A 13708-nucleotide genomic window follows, 5' to 3' on the forward strand; every position below is an offset into this window, starting at 1 on the left:
CCCACGGGGGCGGGGCCTGGGGGGAGGGCACGCGGGACCCCCCTGGGGCGCGGAAGGCGGCCCCGAGGGCACGTGCTCGGCGCCCACGCCGGTCCTCTGTGTCAGGCATCTGCTGCGCCCTCTCCCCGTCTTCTTCCTCACCACCCTGGATCCAGCCAGTGGCCATCCCAGACTTGACCTTTGCCCAAACTGTCATTTCAGCTGTGTATTGAAGGTCTTCATCTCAAATCCCACATCAAAAACTTAACCTTCCCCCTCAACCACCCCAAACAGGAATGAAACAAACCTATCCCTTGCTTCTCTTGGATGTCACCGTCGCCACACACACACACACACACACACACACACACACACACTCACACACCCACTCACTCACCTCCCCGCCCCCTCTCAAGTCAGATACCTCCTTTGACTACTTTCTTCTAGCCTTCCCACATTCCAGATTCATCACCTGTCATCCCCATGTGCCTTCCAAACGTATCTTACCAGTAGAACTGCTCTCCCTGCCCAGGTCCCGGCCCATCTCAGTCTCTGAGATGGTTGAGGCAGAGTGACACACCCGATTCTGCGGTTTAAGCTCCAGAGCCCAGACCGGTGGTTTGGAACTGGACGGTTTAGTGTGACAAGGAGAAATCTGAACAATAGCTTGTGCGGGGAACGTTGGTCATTTGGGGACCCCGCTTCCCAGTCTAGAAGCCAAAAAACACACATTCTATCTCCCATCTCCTTGGGAGTTATGTATAGGCTTGACCTAGGCGCAGCCAATCAGACACTCCCACACAGGTTTTTCACTTTTGGAGGAGTAATGAAAAGATGCAGTGAAGGCCTGAGATAGACTTGGGCTGGGTGGGGCAAGGGTGTAGGCTTGATGGCATCCTATGATCCACCTGCGATCTGATGGTCTGATTCTGTCTGTGCTTTTCCTCTCTTCATTCCTTCCTGATACAGTACTTCCTGCGTCTTCCAACAAATTCCTTTTCTGCTTTAGTTTACCAGACCTATTCTGCTTGCAATAAAAAATCTTGAGTGGTGCAGAGCAGAATGGTTCGTTCTCCACTGGTCTGTCACAACTCCTCAACTCTTCCCTCTGAGCTCCTAAAGCTTTTCTATGACAGTGCAATGTAAAACCTTGCCACCTCACACTGTGGTAGGAATTTATTTATCAAATCTTGCATGGAAATAATTCTTGTATCCTAATGTATCCTCTCCCTTGCTGTTTTGAAAATGGTGGCATAGTTAATATACAATAAAATGCACCGATCCTAAAGGTTCTGTTCCATGATTTTAAAAAATAATGTTTGCATCTAGGTAGCCATCACCAAAATCAAGATGTAGAACATGTCTGGCATCCCAGAAAGTGCCCTCATTCCTTTCTTGGGCATCTCTCCCCATCCCACAGGCAATTACTTTCTTATCACTGTCAACACAGACTAGTTTTGCTTGTTTTCGAACTTCATTTAAATGGGATTGTACAGCATGTAATCTTTGTGTCTTGAGTGTTTTTTTTTTTAACTTAACATACTTTTTTAAAAATTGGAAAATAGATTTTTTTAGAAAGTAAATGAGAGAGAGAGAGATAAAATAGAGAGGAGATTCACCTCCCCAAGGTAGGGGAGAGGGCCAAAGCTAGGAAACACGGCGACCATAGCTCAAAGAGCCACGTGGCCAGACCAGAATTTAGCAAAGCAATGGCCAGCATATGTTTTAATATTTATCTTTATTGTTTATAAGGCTACATTATGACTTCTGTAGCCCCTAAGTACTCCATGAGCCCTTTCCATATATATATACATATATATATATAATATTTTTAAAGTATGTCTTATGACTGTGTTGTGATAAAGATAAATGTAACAATCCTGTATAATAACACATTTTCTTTAGCCTAAAAGTTCATTTTCACTGGCCCCAGAACTGTGCTGTGTCTACCATGCCAAATGAGTAAGCCTGCCCTGGTCATTTCATGTATCAGTGGTTTATTCCTTTTTATTGCTAAGTAGCATTCCAGTATGAGTATCCCACACGTTTAAACATCCTCCTGTTGACAGACATTTGATTTGTTTCCAGCTTTTGGCTATTATGAACATTCTTGCACCCGTCTTACACTAAAGAGCGTGTCTGAGACCCACTACTTGTACAAATCATGACACATCCTTGGGTGTCATCCATAAAATAAGTATGTTTGACTAGTTGACCTCTTAATCTTCTTCTGGGTCTATCAGGTATGGAGAAATATGTCCATGCAAACATCTTTCTTTCTTTTTTTGAGTCGGAATCACTCTGTCGCCCAGGCCAGAGTGCAGTGACATGCTCACAGCCACTGCAGCCTTGACCTGCTGGGCTCAGGTGATTCTTCCACCTCAGCCTTCCAAGTAGCTGGAACCACAGGTATGTGCCACCATGCCTGGCTAATTTTTTGATTTATTGTAGAGACGAGGTCTCATCATGTTGCTCAGGCTAGTCTCGAACCCCTGAACTCAGGCAATCCTCTCGCCTCAGCTTCCCAAGGTGTTGGGATTACAGGCTCGAGCTCGTGCGCCTGGCCTGCAAGCATCTTTCCTGAATACCTACTATGTGCCAAACACTGAGCTGGAGTGTCTGACCTCACAGAGTTGAGTCTTTCTGGTTTGATGAATACTGTGCTTATCTTCTTAGTCTTACCCAAGGTAACACAGCTATTAAGTGGCTGGCCAGTACTCAAGTCTACTTCTGTCTGACTTCAAAGTTCCTTTCGACCACATCATGTGTATCAGTTAGGGTCCTGGCAGGAAACAGACAGCATGGGGGTAACTGAGAGGTAACTGAGAGGAAATGTAGTAAAATATTTACAATGTTGTGGGTAGGGTTAAAGAAAACCCAACAAGGAATGTTGCTGTGTCCCAAAGCTAGCAACTAGCAATAGCAGGGAGCCAGGACCACTCCTAGGGTTGAGGCCCGTAAAAAAAAAAAAAAAAGAGAAATCATGGCAAGAAACTCACTGGCAAAGGGCATACTGCCTATATCACCACCATGTCCCTGGAAATCTTGTCTCCTTACCCAGGATCACCCCGCCTCGAAAGACAGTTTCCTTCTGAGGAAGCATTCTGTCGAGGCAGCCTGTCAGGTTCCCATGGTCACATGTGAGAGCCCTGCGGTGCACACAGCAAAAATGAAAGGGCCTGTTTGCAAGACATTGATGAACAAACAGCACTGCTTGGAGGGCCTCTTTATTTTTTATTTTTGAGTTGGAGTCTCACTCCATCGGTCAGGGTGGAGTGCTGTGGCACGCTCATGGCCACCGCAGCCTCTGCCTGCTAGGCTCAGGCAGTTCTTCTGCCTCAGTTTTCCAAGTAGCTGGAACTACAGGCACATGCCACCATGCCTGGCTGATTTTTTGATTTATTGTAGAGATGAGGTCTTGCCAAGTTGCCCAGGCTGGTCTCATACCCATGGGCTCAGGCAATCCTCTCACCTCGGCCTCCCAAAGTGCTAGGATTATAGGCGAGAGCCACCGCACCCAGCTGAGGGCCTCTTTAAATAAAGGAAAAGTGGAAGGAGAATGGGTATACTTTCTTCCTCCAAAGAGAATTTCCTGCAGTTTCAACTCCTCAAGGAATTCAGAGCCTTAGACTCAGAAAGAGAAAGATGAGAGAGAGAGAGAGAGAAACGAGAGCAGTCTTACCAAATAACACATGTCGTACAGAGATACATACCTCTGAAATATGTATGCATGGGTTGCAGGATGTATGCATGGGTTGTATAGGCTGTGTGTGCAGGAGCTGAAGGAATTCAAAGTGACAAAGTATTACAGCCCTCGTGAAGACTAGGGAAATCCAGGTTACAGGATATTCTGCAATTCCTGGCACAAGCACCGCCGAGAGTGACATGCAAAGGGGAAAAACAAGTTTAGTCTAGAAAGGTGAGCGTGTGTTTGTGTGTTTGCGTGCACGTGTGCGCATGCACACTCGCAGGGGTCTGTATACATGCAATGCAGAAAATAAATTCAGTTTCAGTTTCAGTCCTCCACTCCCGGAAGCATCAGCACTCTTGATTAGTGGCGGCTACCAAGCACGAGAGGGCGCCAGAGGAGGAACTGTGTTATTTTCCAGGGAACCTCTTGGTGTTGCAAAATCCCCTTTGATCTTTATTAGAAAGAAGCTTATTGTGAGTTCTCTTAATTTTTTTAAAAAAATGGAATGACTACGCGTGTAAGTTTATTGGTTAATATTTTTATGAGGGGGTGGGGTAGTTCACAAGTGAAAGAGCTAAAATATAATAAATAGGCGATTTTGGAGAATGCAGAAGGCAAAGGAAGTTGCTGGCGATGATTAATTCATTCATCAAATATTTATTTATTTTTATTTTTTATTTTTTTGAGTTGAGTATCACTCTGTCACCCAGGCTGGAGTGCAGTGGCAACCTCACGGCCACCGCAGCCTCGACCTGCTGGGCTCAGGTGATCCTTCCGCCTCAGTTTTCCAAGTAACTGGAACTACAGGCATGTGCCACCATGCCTGGCAACTTTTTTAAAAAATTATTATTAATTACTGTAAAGATGAGGTCTCGCTAAGTTACCCAGGCTGGTCTCGAACCCATGGGCTCAGGCAATCCTCTCACCCCGGCCTCCCAAAGTGCTGGGATTATAGGCGTGAGCCACCATGCCTGGCCTATCAAACATTTATTAGTGTGTGCCTGGTAGTGTGTTAGATGTTATGGGTAGAAAGATAAACGAACCCCCAATTTTTCATTGAGACCATCAGTAACATCAGAAGTTAAAATTTCATAATACCTTATTTTTTTCCTATTTGAAACTCTCTTTATCCTCTTTACCTGTTCACCTGCTCATTTCTTCAGAGGGAGTCTGTGTAATGGTTAAGCACAAAAGCTTTGGATTAAAGCAGCTGGGTTCAATTCCCAGTCCTGTCATTTTCCAGACATAACTTCCTGTGCCCTAGCTTTTCTCATCTGTAAAGTGGGACGATAGCAGTACCTACCTCATAGGGTGCTGTGAAAACTAAGTAAGATAATCCAAGGAAAGTGCTTGGGATTGTGAGATATTTAAGAGCTCAGTCTCTATTCATTGTTACTCAGGTACCCATGGATAATCCATGTAAAGTGTTTGGAATTGTGTGATATTTAAGAGTCCAGTTTCCTTTTTTTTTTTTTTTTTGAGTTGGAGTCTCACTCTGTCGCCCAGACTGGAGTGCAGTGGCCGCTCCCGGCCACCGCAGCCTCGCCTGCTGGTCTCCGGCGATCCTTCAGCCTCAGCTTTCCCAGTAGCCGGAATTACAGGCGCGCGCTGCCACGCTCGGCTGATTTTTTGATTTATTGTAGAGATGAGGTCTCGCTGCCCAGGTGGGTCTCGAACCCGTGGGCTCAGGCAATCCACTCACCTCAGCCTCCCAAAGGCGTGGGATTACAGGCTGAGCCACCGAGCCGGCCCAGTTTCCATTCTTATTCAGATGCCCATCCTTGGGAGTCCAGCTACAATCCCGGATTCAAACCACCAACCAAGAGCTGGAAAAGAAATCATATCTCATCTAATCCTCTTATACATGGAAAACTGAAATTCTGCCACTTGCTAGCTGAGTAAGTTGGAGACTTTTTTTTTAACCTTTCAAAGCCTGTAAAGGGAACTGATGAGTGTACCTCTCAAAGCTATTAAGAGAATTAAGTGAAGAGATGTACAGAAATCTTGCAATATCCACAAAGTCAATGCTCAGTCCTTCCATGTTATGACATGGTCAAAACAATATACTCCAGCAACTATAAATGCTAGGCTTTCAGAAAAAGGTGGTCAAATCGTTCCAGATTTTACGATTATCCTTCTCAGCAAATCAAATAAATGGCATTTGGAAAGACAATGCCAGCAGTACTCACGCGAAGGTAGGGACAGTCCCTCATACCTTAAACTTCAAAGTGGCAAAAAGGAGACCAAACAGCCTGGAAATCAAAACACAACTTAGACTTCTCTCTTTCAGTGAAGAGGAAGGGGGACTGGAGATTGTCAGGCAGTCAGGAGGAAAATACGTTGAATCTCCCTTGAGTCTAAAAGTCCCTCTCAGCATTTATGTGAGGAGTTAAGCTAAGAGACACACTTTTCCCCCCAGTTGAAAAGAAAGTTAGTAGCAGAGGGTTGATACCCATACCAAGTCATCTCAGATTGCAAGCAGAATCTTGGGTGGGTGTGGGTGAACATCTCACTAGAAAGCAAACTCCAGAAAGACAGAGTTGTACCTGTTTTGTTCAATACTGTATCCCTAGATTAGTGCCTGACACTTAGTAGATGCTCAATGAATATTGAGTAAATATATTGAAACATTTCTTATAGCAGAGAAAAATGCAAACTTATTTTTGGAGCTTGGGGAATGCCAAAACAAGAAATTTCTATGAAATCATATGTATTTTATTAAAAATTTATGCAAAATGTTGTGCTCTATCATCTATTAGTATTGATGTCTACATAGATTAGTGATAGCAGTTGTTGTAGTGGGACAGCTATTGTTTTTTACTTCCCAGCATCTGTTCACACTTCCTACCCCTTCCCATTCCCAGTCCAGCAGGTGCTTCTAGTATCCATTTTACCTTCAACACCAAGGGCAGGGATTCACTTCTAGCCAATCTGAATGTTTTCTCCCCATGGCCACAGTGATTGTTTTAGGGTTAGGCACATTACTCAATCAGAGCTTGTGAGACATAATTTACAAATTTGGCTGTAACTATTGAAAAGAGAAGGCCGGACTCGGTGGCTCAGCCTGTAATCCCAGCTCTTTGGGAGGCCAAGGCAAGTGGATTACCTGAGTCCCTGGGTTCAAGACCAGCCCGGGCAACTTGGCGAGACCTGGTCTCTACAATAAATCAAAAAATAGCCAGGCACGGTAGCATGCAACTGTAGTTCCGGCCACTTGGAAGGCTGAGGTGGAAGGATCGCCAGAGCCCAGCAAGTCAACACTGGGGTGGCCGTGAGTGTGTCACCGCACTCCAGCCTGGGCGATAGAGTGAGACTCCAACTCAAAAAGAAAAAAAGAAAAAGCACTGTCTTTTCCACTGGACCTGGGGCTATCAGGATATTTGTCTACATAGGAGAGGAAAAACATCTTTTCCTTGTATCCTTCCAAGATCTTAGCTGAAGCCCCTGTAATAAAACGACAGATGAACCAAAGAAAATCATAGAAATCTATCTAATATAAGTTTTATGTTATATGGGTGCCTTCTTTAGGAAATAAAGACCTGAAAAAGTGATGTAACCTGAGTGTTTTGGCCATTGCCAGACCATCACCACCGTTGCCTTACTAGACTCTGGTGTGGCCATGTGCTCTTTCAGCTATGGCTGTTGCCATGCTTTCTGTCTTTGGCTCCCTTCCCTGCCATGAGAAGGTGAATCTCCTCTTTCTCTCTCTGATTTACCTTCTAAATAAACTATCTTTTCTAACCTAAAAAAAACCTGAGTGTTTTTATGCTAAATCTGATAAAGCATGGAAAGTCATGGAATAAATGTGATATAACAAAGGGTATGAGCTAAGGGTAATAAGCTGAGGGAAACTTAGCAAGGCCTATTTGTTCGGGTTTCTCTCAGTGTCCCTCTGCCTTCAGAGATGAGATCTTTCTTTCATTCAGCTATACAGAGGGCGCCTCTTACCTGAGGGTTTTATGGGCTACCTCAGGGGAGAAGAATGGGAGAAAGTCAGAGAATTCTTTCTACCAATTTGAAAATCCCTTCAACTTACAATATTTAATGTGTCAAGGTACCAATTACTCCATCATTCTCCCATCTGAAACTTCCCCAAGAAGTTTTACAGTTCGGAAACCGAGTTGGTAGATTGCACTATGCACAAAGAACACTCTCAGTTCTGGTGTTAGGTCAGTCTACTTAAACAGTTGTTTTTCATTTCAGGAGGAGGTAGCATAGATGGGAGTAAGTGCCCATCTATTAATAAGTTAGGCCTCTATGTGGTATGAGTAGTCAGATGTTTGAGAAGAGGCATTTTTATGGAAACAAAAGAAAAGCAAATATTAGCAGTTGGACTAAATTATAAGCTTAGTTTTTGAGTCCAGTGGGTAGGTAGCTGAAAAGATTTTACATTTGAGCTTAAAGTATCTTTTACAAATTGATTTTGGAAATACCTTTCAGAGGTAGAAGAATGTCACATGTACATAACACACATATATAAACATGCATATATAAGCATAAGTACAGATGCAGAGAGATCTTATAGTTTTTATTCTAAATCTTTGCCATGAGATAGATACACATACCGAAATACAAAATTCACTAACTTATGTAAGAATTGATTATCAATTTTTCCTTTTTTCAATACAAATGTTGGCGATGGAAGAAGTTTAAGGTTATCTACTCAATGACGGCTTTAAAAAAATTGGGAGGGGGGCAGAAATTTGTGGAGAAGGCTTTTAAGATTCTCATTTGCCCTGATATATAATCTTATGGAGGCTGTGAGCTACATTCTAGGTGACTGACTGAGGAGACATCTAGCAGCTGACTGGATGTTTTCAAAGCATATCTGAGTGGATAAATATTCAGATTATTTCCAATTAGGTGTTTTCCTTTCCAGTCTCAGGTATTTGCTTTTGGAGGACCTTGAGTCTCTTAAGACTGGGGGTGCGAGGGTGGGGGGGGAGTGAAGAGGGGAGTTAAGTTAAAGTCACTGAGGGGCTGGAGTGGAACAAGGTCTGGGGGGTGGACAGAAGAATGGAGGAAGCAAGGGTTTGAAGGGGACATATCAAAGGATTTAGGGAATTGAATGGAAGATCAAAGGTGGCAAAAGGATGAACCAGGAGCAGACGTGAAGGGAAGGGAGAAGTCTTAGAGGGGCCAGTTGAGGGAGATCTTAAGTTTCCCCAAGAAGCAATGATGTTCCAAATTATCCTCAGTGAAACTGTGCCAACAAAGAGGTGGACAGGGCTGGAGGGGCATATATCAGCAGGGGCTGGACAAGGGGGTTTCTCTTGACTGAGAAGTTCCCAAGAAAGGAGTAGGATTAAACAGAGAGAACAGAGAGGTCTTAACAAATATTGGCCCCATCAGACTTTGAATATCAGCTTCCAGTGAGGCCAGTTGCTGACCACAGATCTTTTTGAAATTTTCTTCTCACATCTTATTATCAGGTTTTAGCTGGGACAAATAGTAAATATTCCTGGCAGTATTAAACTTCTTTAAAAAATTATTTTAAAGCCAAAACTATTTATTTCAAGTGACTCAAAATGAAAACCAATAAGCTGTGTATGAGTTAAAGGCAATAAAGAAAGAAAAAAAAAAAGAAGGAAAGAGAAAGAAAGAAAAGAAAAGAGGAAAAGAAAAGCTATAAAGCCTTTTATAGCTTTACCATGGCTATAGGAACCATTCCCAAAGGAGTACAAGAGACAGCCTTTCAAGATCCAGTTCACTTCCAAAGATAGCCACAAGGAAGAAAGACTTAGCTAGCCCTCCCTAAAAGCCAGTCACGTCAGTAGGATGTTAGCTGAGAATGGAGTGAAACCCACTTTCCACCCGGCCACATTCTCAGGGCCGCCACCCTGATGGCTGACTGCACATGTATGCCCTCGTAGACAGAAAGCCAAGACAAGCTCTCAGGGTGCAAAATGAGACAAACAGGAAAGCAGTAGCTGTCCTCAGGAAAGAAAGAATCAGTAACCGAGAAGTACCCGAAAACCGAGTTAACCAAATTCACAAGAGTCACCATCCAAAGAACTAAGGTTTACAAATGTTTTTTCCTCTGCTAATATGAATTTCGGGGGAAAAGGGGGTGGGAAGACAAGGAGAAATTTTTGCCTTCCTCTCTCAACTGGGTGCTACAAACAAACTTTGGAAGAATGCTTACCTTTTTCTGACTTCTGTCAGTTTCCCAGGATCCATCAGCGGGATCTGAAGTAAGTGAGGTATCTGGTCATCCTTCTGTAGTCACTAGAAATTGTGGGGAAGAAAAGTGTCTTTTCTTTCTACACTTCTCAGTTCTCAGCTGGGGCTTTTGTGACACAAGAAAGAGTAACAAGAGAAAAGCATACAGGTGTATTTAACGTAAATTTTATGTAACCGGCCAGATGTGGTGGCTCACACCTATAATCCCAGCACTTCAGGAGGCCAAGGTGAGAGAATTGCCTGAGCCCGCAAGTTCGAGACCAGCCTGGGCAACTTGGTGAGACCTCATCTCTACGATAAATCAAAAAAATTAGCCAGGCATGGTGGTGCGTGCCTGTAGTTCCGGCTACATGGAAGGCTGAGGCAGAAGGATCGCTTGAGCCCAGCAGGTCGAGACTGTGGTGACTGGGAGTGTGCCACTGCCTTCCAGCCTGGGTGACAGAGTGAGACTCCAACTCAAAAAGAAAAAAAATGTATGTGACAAACCAGAAGAAGTGGCCAGATCTGAGCATTTTTATGCAAGGTTAGAAAATTCATGGAAAGTTTGGAAAGTTGGGGAAGAAGGTGATAGCATGAAGAGTATAAGCTTAAGGCGATGAACTGGAGGAAACAGCAAAATCTGTTTATCCGTATTCTTTTAGATGTCCCTTCATCTTTGGAAATATGGATAGTCCTTTCCTTCACGTATAGGGAGGGCACCTCTCATCTGAGAGTCTGTAGCCTGCTTCAGGGAAGAGGGGTAAGGGAAATTCAGAGTCCTTCCTGTCATTTCTCAGATTCCTTCCACTTAACATAGTCACTATGCCAAGGTGCTATGTTTTGGGGTAGTGTATCTTTAACTCCACTTTCTAATGCAAGCCACCATGCCACCTGGAAGAAGATCTGTCCAGGAGTGAAGTCAGAGCGGAAGAAGAGCAGGATCAACCAACAGAGAAAAATTGGGTCCTAAGACATTGTTTGATATCATTATGCAGGTCAATACATTTTTTTTTGTTTTAGTCACTTGAGACTGAAAGAATTCTAACTGGTACAGCTTCTATATTATCTACTTTGTGTCAGTTGCTGTGCTAAGTGCTTTCCATGGTTTACCCTTTAACCCTCATAATAGCTCTATGAAGTAGAGATGAGATAAGTACTAATGTTATTTGGGAAACAGAGTGAAAAGCCATTCAATGGCTCGTCTAAGATCACACAGCTTGTAAATGGAAGAATCATGGAGCTTGAATCCACTTTCAGTCTTTTATTATAAGACTGGTATTTCCAAAAGTGATACAACTGCCCCCTAATATAACACATGTTTTTAAAAATGCGGCCTTGGTTGGTGTGGCTCTGTGTGAGAGTGGCGCATTTCCATACCACTCAAACCTTCATTGACCTCTCCTTTCCCTGCGTGTTGGTCAGGGTCACAGCATTCAACCCTTAATCATATACCGTGCTACATTATTTATTAACTGTCTTACTAGCACGAGCCTTCTATGAAGGCAGGGACTTTTGTGTTACTTGAGAACGTAGTCTACACTTGCTAACATGGGTCAAAATCCTTTTTGTTTGTATCTTCCACATCTTTACATCGTAGAGGCTAAACGTGTTCATGCCCACAGGTATGCATAATGAACCTTGATTGGAAGATGTGTCAACTCTGCTCTTAAAATAAGCTTGCTTCTCTCAGGTTCCACAATGGGATCTGCGAGCACTTGCTGAGTGCACTGAAATTGACTGTGAATGTTCCCAAACCCTACACTGGGCTCTTTCCCTATGGGCAGGGCAGCGTTTTTACATTCTTGGTACTATTGTGGTGGAATTGGTCTCAGCACAGAAGCCTAAAAGACCTGGGCTGTCATCCTAGCTCTGCCGCTCACCAGTCCTGTGGTCTTGGGCAAATCCTTTTACATCATTGTAACTTCATTTCCTCAGGTGTAAAATAGAAATAATAATTCAGATCAGCTTACCTCTCAACTTTTTGTGAAGATGGAACTATATGGTTATGAAAAGACTGAAAAACTAAGCATAATACGTAAGGGAAGTTTCTAAATAACAGTGGTTAAAAAGCTCATTTTGAACCAGACATGGCGGCTCACATATGTAATCCTAGCACTTTGAGAGGCCAAGGCAGGAGAATAGCTTGAGCCCAAGAGTTTGAGACCAGTCTGGGTCACATTAAGAATCTCATTTTGATGATTGAATCCCTTATATTGATTGGCTTCGTGGGTAGCATAGGTTTTGGCTGAATGCAAATTGGAAGCAATTTAGTGAATGATGATTTGGAAGAAAACAATTTGGTTGAAATTAAGTTGGCTCTTAGGACCATTTGTTCAAAATAACAGTTTGAGCCGGGCTCGGTGGCTCAGCCTGTAATCCCGTGCCTTGGGAGGCTGAGGTGAGTGGATTGCCTGAGCCCGCGGGTTCGAGACCCGCCTGGGCAACTTGGCGAGACCTCATCTCTACAATAAACCAAAAAATTAGCCGGGTGTGGTAGTGCGCGCCTGTAGTTCCGGCTACTTGAAAGGCTGAGGCGGAAGGATCGCCGGAGCCCAGCAGGTCGAGGCTGCGGTGGCCGGGAGAGGCCACTGCACTCCAGTCTGGGTGACAGAGTGAGACTCCAACTCAAAAACAAAAACAAAAACAAAAAAACCCCAAAATAACAGGTTAGTGAAGAAAACTTAATTTTCTCAGCTGTTCATTTTACAATAACTTTTTAGTTTGATTTACTTTGGTGGAGGAAATTTTTTATGTCTTTTAGCATTTTATTTCATTTTAAAGAATGTTTTAGAGTTAAAAATTTTTTTACCTGTTTAAGTCATTTTAGGGACAGCTTTGAGTTGGGTTTTTCATCAGTTTGACCATTTGTCAAATGTGGCTGCTCTCAGGAGATCTCATTAACAGCCATTAATTATTTATAACTGGGAGTTCATAATGGAATAATTATAAAAATGGATTCCTAGAACACAGCCAACATCTCCGCTTGATAAAATACTGCATTTTTTTTTTTCAGACACTGGAACTCTTGGAAGCAGGCTGCTTTGGACTTTTTTTTTTTTTTTTTAACACTTTTATGCAACTTACTGTTAAGAGAAAGCAATGAAGGGGAGAAAATCTCGAAAGCAGGGGAGGAAGCATTCAGGATCCCAGCGTGAACAAAGACACTATTATCTGCTAAGAGCCTTCTCAAACCTCCATTTAAATTTAAAACTAGCAGGCAAGCTCTACTGCTGAAGTGGAAGAGGAAAGATTGGGGGGGAGGAAGGTGGTAAGACGATTTTAATCAAGCCTTGAGCTGTAAACTCTGCGACGAGCACTAGAGGGCAGTGCAGCGCTAAATATTTCCACACCGACTGCGGGAACGCTTAACACATTGACTTGCACCTCAACATTACATTGAAATTCAGAGTTTTGGGATAAGGATTATAGCATCCATTTATGAGGGCATTCACCAAATGCTTGCAAGTAGGTTTTTCGGTGCTTTTATTGTGAAAAATGGAAATATACATAAAAGTCGTGAGAATTATATGCTGCATTCCCACGCCCATCACCCAGACAGAATTATCAAGTTTGCACCTACGCTTCGTCTCTCCTTTCTTTCCTGTAATTTTTTCCTGAAATATTTTAAAGTAGATCCTGGGCATCATGTTATTTCTCTCCAGTCTACTTCAGTTTGCATCTCTGAAAGGTATGGGGATTTTTTGTTGTTGCTGTTACATAAATATAGTCCATTACTCTTAATAAAATTCCTTGTTATTATTTAGTATTCACTTCATATTCCAACAATTCCAGTTGTCTCAAAAATGTCATTTTATGGTTTCATTTGAGTCAGTAACCAAACGTGGTCCATATATTGAATTTGGTCGTTGTGTTTCT

The sequence above is a fragment of the Carlito syrichta genome, unplaced genomic scaffold (genome assembly GCF_000164805.1).
Source record: "Carlito syrichta isolate Samal-C Ts95f unplaced genomic scaffold, Tarsius_syrichta-2.0.1 Scaffold302407, whole genome shotgun sequence".
In the NCBI taxonomy this organism is placed as follows: domain Eukaryota; kingdom Metazoa; phylum Chordata; class Mammalia; order Primates; family Tarsiidae; genus Carlito; species Carlito syrichta.